Source organism: Podarcis erhardii (genome assembly GCF_964252035.2).
Source record: "Podarcis erhardii genome assembly, chromosome: 3".
Classification (NCBI taxonomy): Eukaryota; Metazoa; Chordata; class Lepidosauria; order Squamata; family Lacertidae; genus Podarcis; species Podarcis erhardii.
The window spans coordinates 54,748,611-54,756,861 of NC_138507.1; positions in this window are offsets into that span (position 1 = coordinate 54,748,611).

Below are 8,251 nucleotides of genomic sequence, written 5' to 3' on the forward strand. Positions count from 1 at the left end.
TCTGTTTTGTCCTGTGTGGGTTGGGGGCTGTCAGTGAGAAGAACTGGTCACTGCACTGATTTCTAGACAAGGTAGGACAGTGTCCTAACAAAACAAAGCACGGCGTCTGGGGTTGTTTTCCTGTTGGTAGTTGTGCTAACTAGTTCTGACATGTTACACAGAAGTGGGAGCTAATTAAATTTAAAAGCTAATTTCCTCGGGTCATATCCTATGCTGCAGAACCCCCTGCTTTGAACAGTTTTAACTGTGTGGATAAATCTGTACTTGTTCTGGGTAAAATAAGTTTTGAAAAAATGAGGGATGGTGCATGGTATTGTGATGAGAAGTGATGCTAGTCAATTGCCACTGAGAAATAGCGGGCTCTTCTGTTTCATGGATTTAACTGCGCCTGTAAATGGTCCATTCTTTAGCCCCAGATTAGGACAAGGGAAAATACCAAGACTAGAACACAGAGCTGAGTCTCTGCCATGGCCCTAAATATGCACCTCTTCTCCACCATAAATTGCTAATACAAAAACAGCGTAGTTGAGATCAGGCAGCCAGTAGGTTTCTAGAAGTAATTTTTCAAACTCACCTCTAGTTTCATAATAGCATCTTCTGAAGAATCAGTACATATACTGCCCACTCTGCAGTAAGCCCCACCAAATATTGTGGATATTATAGTAGCACAACCTAAGCCTAGCAGTAGTAGTTTGCTTCGGGTCTGCCATCTCATTAAAAATGGGCTCTGCAAGTTGCATATGGAAATATTTTTTGCTAGTTTACTCGCAGATGCTTAGATATTTCGAATGCATTGTTCACAGGCTCCTTGTGGCAGCTTTGTGTTAAAAAATGTTTTTTGTGACTTTGTCTCAAGGGTTTCTTTAAAAAAAGGGGGGGCAGGAAAGATGAACTGGAATAGCTGTAAGGATCTCTGCTTGTTATACTGACTTCCCCATCTGATTCTCACGACTTTCCCCAGGCCACCACCTACTCCCCAAGCCACCTACCTTTCTCTCTGTCCTTTTCCTGTGCTTTCGCCTGGCTGGAATGAGTCCTTCAGCTCTGATGATGTTTCATTCTTACTTAGATGGGGGATGGAGAGATGTGTGTAGCCAACGGGCAAAATTAAGAGTTCCATCTGCTGCCTCGCCCCCTTTTTCCTCTGGCTCTGCCCACTACTGGTATGCGACCCATGGGAGGTTGCTTAGGACAGCAGGTAGCCCTCAGGTACCCCCACCCCTGACCTGACCCCTTCCTGTCTTTCCTAGCTCTGTTGTTCAAGATTCTCTAGGGACCAGTTCATGCGTATATTTCCTACAAAGATGCACCCTGCCAAGTGTACAGCTGATGAAACAGACACTTGCATAATCTTCACACATTGTGGTATTCCTAACAAAAAAAAATCCTTCCAGTGGCACCTTAGAGACCAACTAAGTTTGTTATTTGTATGAGCTTTCGTGTGCATGCACACTTGCACACAAAAGCTCATACCAAGAACTAACTTAGTTGGTCTTTAAGGTGCTCCTGGAAGGATTTTTTTTTTATTTTTTATTTTTTTTTTACTATGGCAGACCAACACGGCTACCTACCTGTAACTAGAACTAAGGTATTCCTATCCCTCTTGCATATTTTTCTTCCCCTACAGCAGTACACTTCTCAGCTAAGAGAAATACTCTGCTAGGGTGAAGCAGCCCCCTAACTGGATAGGTCAAGGATTGAATCTAGAACCTTGTACATGGAAAGCATTTGCTTTTTCATATACATTGTGGCCCCTGCCTTCCCTCCTGTGCAGTCTAGGAACCGTGTTTTCTGGGAGCCAGGCTTTCAAATAAAATGTAATGCCAAAGCTTTCAGCTCTCTTGATAAGACGACTCCTTCTACTGAGTGCAAATCCTGGTATTGCAATAGCAGGGTGTCTGGTACAGCTGGCCTTGGCAGTGTCCTTGTCAAAGCAAAGCCAGGGAGGAAGATAAGAGAAGACTGCAGCCAAAATGCCTTGGCTGAGAGCAGGCATTAGAGGTTGTGGTGAGATTCCTAACCATGTGTGGAGTTATTCGTATTAGTATCCGTATATATTTATTTATCCATCCCCTGCGTTCTTCCCTGACAGAGACTCGGGAATGTTATCATTATCAAAACCCAGGAGTTTGTAAAAAGCTTCGATTTTAAACACCACCACCAAATGCTTCTAAATATTTCTAAATCTTCACTCCTTTAAAGGATTGCTCCATTGTTTTGCAAATAGGGAACGATAGCAGTTTGCTTTCCTCTTAAATGAATTAGGTATGTCTCTGGTTTCCACCAGAAGGCTCAGGCCACACAAAAGTTATTTGAAGGACATCTAGAAGATTGGACTACACCTCACAAATACATAACAATTATTATTTAGATTCATCCAGATTTGCTCATCCTTGTTTTTGATTTTTAATTAATCTACCACTATGTCTGTAAAGTGTTTAAGAGGAGCTTACAATATTATCTGGTCTTAAAGTGTGTTGGTGTTTGACTCACACTTGAGAGTTCATGTAGCAATGAGGCATTTGTGAGTATAATAGCACACATAGCTTTCCCCTCAGTCTTGGGGTGGAATCCGATCCAGGGCAGTAATGACCAAACATAATTAGCTGCAGAGAGTTTGTTTATTGATCTAAATGTAACGACCTGGTGTTCACATTCCAGTTTTTATGGACAGGTCTTGGCAAAATGCAGCTGTACTCTGAAAAGGAACCTATAAAGGGCAGTGCTACACTTTACCATAGCTTCCACCCTCCTCCCTGCTGAGAGCAACAAGGGTAACTGGTTGCAAGTATGAAGGCAGGCGAGGCTGGTGGCGCAGTGCCCATTCGCCCAAATGGACTTGCCGCTGCCACCAAACAGGCCTCTCAGTTGAAAACCAATGATAGCTAGCCACAGCTCCTGAAGGCTCTACAAGACCAAGTCATGCACATTTGCTTGCAAGCTCTACAAGGACAAGAAAAGAAATCATAAGTTTATGAGTTGTGTTGGGGTGGGGTGGAAATGCCAAAGTTCTGGATGCAGCCATGTCATCTACTGTTTTATAGTTTAGAATAATTTAGACACCACTCATGTTCTTATCCTGCTAAAGCCTGTGTTTTCTAATTTGAAACAAGATCTGCAGGACACCATCACATACAGAAGCTGCAGTGTATCTCATGCCTGCTGGCTCTCATATCTCTCAACTGCTCACTAACTGCAGAATGCACTGCATCTTTATAAAAGCATTTGCTCTCTAGCACCTTATCTGTGCTCACAAGCAACGTAGGAGGCAACAGGATCATATCAGGGGTCTGGCTGACTAGTGTGTGCTCTCTTTGCCAACAGTTTCCCAGATTGGTTTCCTCTGAGTTTGGGAACTGTCTTCCCAAGAGCCAAGATTCATAAGCCTGCAGCAGCTTTCAAAAGTGACAACCCTTTGTCTTCAGAGAAATGGTGTGTGCTTGAAAGACATGCAATATTCAAGCTCCCTGGTTGCTGTTGTTTTTATATAAAAATGGGAAATAAGGTATTGTGTGGGTGGGCAGCAACATCACACCACATCTGACAAACTTTCAGATGAACTGTCCTAGAACTGTAAAACTCCATGCAAAACCTTACAGTGACAAAACTACCTCCACCCTAAACCCTATCAACCCACAAACAGGACTGCACCAAAGACCAGCTAGTGGAGATACTAGTGCAGTCCAGGAACATTTCAAAAAACTCAGAAATGATTTCTGAATTATGATTCTTTAGACAGTGAGAGTCTCATTTTTCAGATGCCACAATAAGTGATAGCTGTGTAGAATCAGGCAACATATTAGAGAGATTGTGTATATCTCCTTGTTTTAGATTGCTGTTGGTTTTATTGGTCTTTTTTGATAAATATTGTGCACCTTTTTATGTAAACCAATTAGGGATTTGTCATTTTCTATTAAGTGGTCTATACATTTTGTTAGATGAAATCAATCGATATTTTGCCCACACAATTACTATGAGATGCGTGAAGGTTACGAACAAATGTTTGTGCTCTCCATTCCTGCTGATAGCAGAAATGTAAGAAAGAAGACACCAGCAAATATCATAAGCAGATCTTCTTTAAGACAGCTTTTCTCATTTATGGCTAAGCTGTTTATCCTTAAGTGACACCATCTGTTCTCATTGTCAGTTTTGTGAAGTGTGAATTGGCCAACAAGAAGAAATACTGTAAACTAAGTGTAGTGCACATGTAAACGCCATACTGAGCTGAGAAGTACAGAAATGAAAACTTGATAATTTTCATTTTATTGTAGACAATTATTCAGCTTAATACTCAGGTCTCCTATCTGGCCATTCAGAAAGATATGGAGATTTATGCACAGTAGTGCTAAATCCATCACATATCGCAAAGAACATTGAAAGTTTTATAAATCTGTCACTATTACATTCATTGTAGTATGGAAAGAATAGTAAATAACTATTTCAACCTAAAGTTACAACCTAGTTAGACTGAATAATTTTGATTTATGGCAGCGCAGCTCTTACTTCAGTGGGACAAACAGTCAGTCACGAAGCTGTGGTATTTATTGTATTCAAAACCCTTCCTCCACACCAAAGCCCAGCAAGCAACAACAAAAACTCTTTTCAATCAGCATTAAAGTGGTTATTGAACCACTTGCCTTCCATAGCTTATTTTGGAGCCCAAATGAGGTCACAGGAAAGCAGATAGGATTGTCTCACGCCTGTTTTGATATATCCCAGAACCAGACACAGCTACGTATGCTTCCAAAGCAATCTCTAGCCTCGGATAACAAAGGAAGCAGATGCAGCAGCCAATGTTTTTACTATATACCCCACTTCCACAGACAATACAGCAGGATGCTACTGTAATCACTTAAAGGTATAAGAACATAACAAGAAAAACTTGTTGGCAGCAAAATGCACCTTTCAGTGACCTGTCTGACCAGTAAGGTTTTTAAGAGGTCTGAAAGAATTCTAGGAGCTGTGTTCCCTCCTCAAAGAACTACTGTTTCCAGCACCCAGAACAAACTACAGCTCCCAGGGATGTGTCTGTGGGGAACCATATGTTCCAAATGTATGGTACATACGCAGCCAGAGTCGTGTGTGTGTGCCTCAAGTACTTCCAACGGCAAATGGAGATTTCTCCTAATGCTCACCTCTGGTTTTTGGACCCTCATGTTGCATCAGTTATGAATGACATCATAACCAATTATATATGCAGTTACAGATAGGTAGCCGTGTTGGTCTGCCATGGTCAAAACAAAATAAAAAAATTCTTTCCAGTAGCACCTTAAAGACCAACTGAGTTAGTTCTAGGTATGAGCTTTCATGTGCATGCACACTTCTTCAGATATCTGAAGAAGTGTGCATGCACACGAAAGCTCATACCTAGAACTAACTCAGTTGGTCTTTAAGGTGCTACTGGAAAGAATTATATATGCATTTGCATTTTTGTAGATTGTTACATTTTGCAACACAGGGGTTTGTGTTTGTTCGTATGTTAAAATCTGGCTGGGAGGCCCTGCTTGGCAACCTGCTGCCAAGTGATATCTATTCTGCGGTGACTTCAGAGACGGTCTTCTCTTTTTTATATATATATATAAATATTTATTAAAAAAAATTTGGATACAAATGCACAAATAATAAACAACCTTACTTATATCATAACGTGGTTTCATCACTTCTTTGGACTCCCTCACGTCTCCCGCTCCCATTTACATCGTTAAAAGGTTTTTCCAAGCAAATTATCAACTTGTTTACGATCTTATATCCACTCATTTAAATATAATCTAGCAATTCTCCAAAAGGTTTATGTTTTCTTTAATCTCACTTATCATCAAATTCAAATCTAGTTTAGTGGTGGCCAATTTTTTATAATCTAGCATCCTTCTTAACATTCAACCAAATTACAATGTTTTTGTAAATACGTCTTAATTTTCTTCCAGTCTTCCTCAATCCTTTCTTCTCCCAGGTCTCGGATTCTGCCAGTCATCTCGGCCAGTTGCATATAGTCCATCAGCTGCATCTGCCACTCTTCCAGTGTGGGTAGATCTTGAGTTTTCCAGTTCTTAGCGATGAGTATCCTTGCTGCCGTTGTTGCATACATAAAAAATGTTCGGTCCTTCTTTAGCACCTTCTGGCCGACAATACCCAGAAGGAAGGCCTCTGGTTTCTTAGTGAAGGTATACTTAAATACCTTTTTCAACTCATTATATATCATTTCCCAGAAGGCCTTCACTTTAGGGCATGTCCACCAGAGGTGAAAGAATGTTCCTTCATTTTCTTTACATTTCCAACATTTATTATCAGACGAATGGTATATTTTGGCAAGTTTAACTGGGGTCATGTACCATCTATATATCATTTTCATTACATTTTCCTTCAGAGCATTACATGCGGTGAAGTTCAGCCCAGTGGTCCACAACCTTTCCCAGTCCTCAAACATAATGTTATGCCCAATGTCCTGTGCCCACTGTATCATAGCCGATTTAACCATTTCGTCTTGTGTATTCCATTTTAACAGCAAGTTATACATTCTAGATAGTACCTTAGTCTTTGGTTCTAACAATTCTGTTTCCAACTTCGATTTCTCCACCTGGAACCCTAACTTTTTGTCATTTTTAAAGACTTCTTTAATCAGAGATGGTCTTCTCGGGACTGGCCCCCTCCTTATGGAATGCTCTCCCCTCTGAGCTCTGACTGGCACCTTCTCTTTTTGTCTTTCAGGGCCAGCTGAAAACATGGTGCTTCCCCCCACACCCACTCAGGCTTTTGTAGGATGCTAGCTGTCGTTACCAGGTAATTTTAACGGGTTGCTGTAGTTATGTGCCTTATCTGCTCTTGTTTTATATTAAGATGGATGTTCTATTCAAATTGCATTAGCGTACCATGCCCTGGATCACTTGTGATGAAAGGCAGGTTGAAAATATTTTACATAAGCACTGTGAGAAGCTAAGACTGAGAAGTACCGTATTTTTCGCTCTATAAGATGCACCAGACCACAAGACGCACCTAGTTTTTGGAGGAGGAAAACAAGAAAAAAAATATTCTGAATCTCAGAAGACAGAACAGCAAGAGGGATCACTGCACAGTGAAAGCAGCAATCCCTCTTGCTGTTCTGGCTTCTGTGATAGCTGCGCAGTCTGCATTCACTCCATAAGACGCACACACATTTCCCCTTACTTTTTAGGAGGGAAAAAGTGAGTCTTATAGAGCAGAAAATACAGTACTTTGGATCCCACTCAAGGACTTAACACACTTTGTCATAGCGTTTTCCGAGAAGGAAATCTGAAGCGTTTGCTGCCACCTTCTGACATTTTTAAAATATAGACACAGGCTTTAAATTGCCTGGAGTTCAAAGCTACATGAGAAATGGGAAAAGGTTAAAAACCAAAACCAGCATGCTAGATATATTTTGCTCTTCCTTCAAACAAGTTTTGTTTGCTGCTTAATGTCTGTTGCTTAATTAGACCTGTTACTTTAAGGAGATTCAGGGCCTCATGAGGCTGAAGATCTGCTCTGTTAAATCACCCCTTTTAGTACAAGCAGCTCAAGGCTCTTCATTTCCCCGGGTTATCCTCGCAACCATGTTGTGAGGTACGCAAATCTAAGCAACAATGATTGGCTCCAGGTCTCACCACAAGTTTTATGGCAAATTTAATCCTGGGGTAGGAGTCACCTCCCCACCCTTGTCAGCAAAGCCCAAGGATTTCCATTTGCATAAGGCTTCCCCACCCTCCCCCAAATTTGGCACTGGGGGGTCTAGCAACCCCCCAGGACAGTACAGTGGTACTTCTAGTTAAGAACTTAATTCGTTCTGGAGGTCCGTTCTTAACCTGAAACTGTTCTTAACCTGAAGCACCACTTTAGCTAATGGGGCCTCCTGTTTCCACTGCGCCACTGCTTCGCGATTTCTGTTCTCATCCTGAAGCAAAGTTCTTAACCCGAGGTACTATTTCTGGGTTAGCGGAGTCTGTAACCTGAAGCGTCTGTAACCTGAAGCGTCTGTAACCCGAGGTACCACTGTACATGGGGAATGTCTTTCTCTCTGGAAAACTGGAATATTTGCACAGATGAATGAATGGAAGTGTGTTGCACTGAATCCCATTGTTGGTCTCCCATGCCTTAGGGCACTTAATACCCCTCCACCTAATTCCACATTCGGGGGGGGGGGGCGGAGAGAAATGTAGAAGTCGTGGAACGGGAATTATTATTTCCCATGGGGCTGCAAATGTATGGGGGTCCCTTGTTAGCACCTTTAAAACGAACCAAC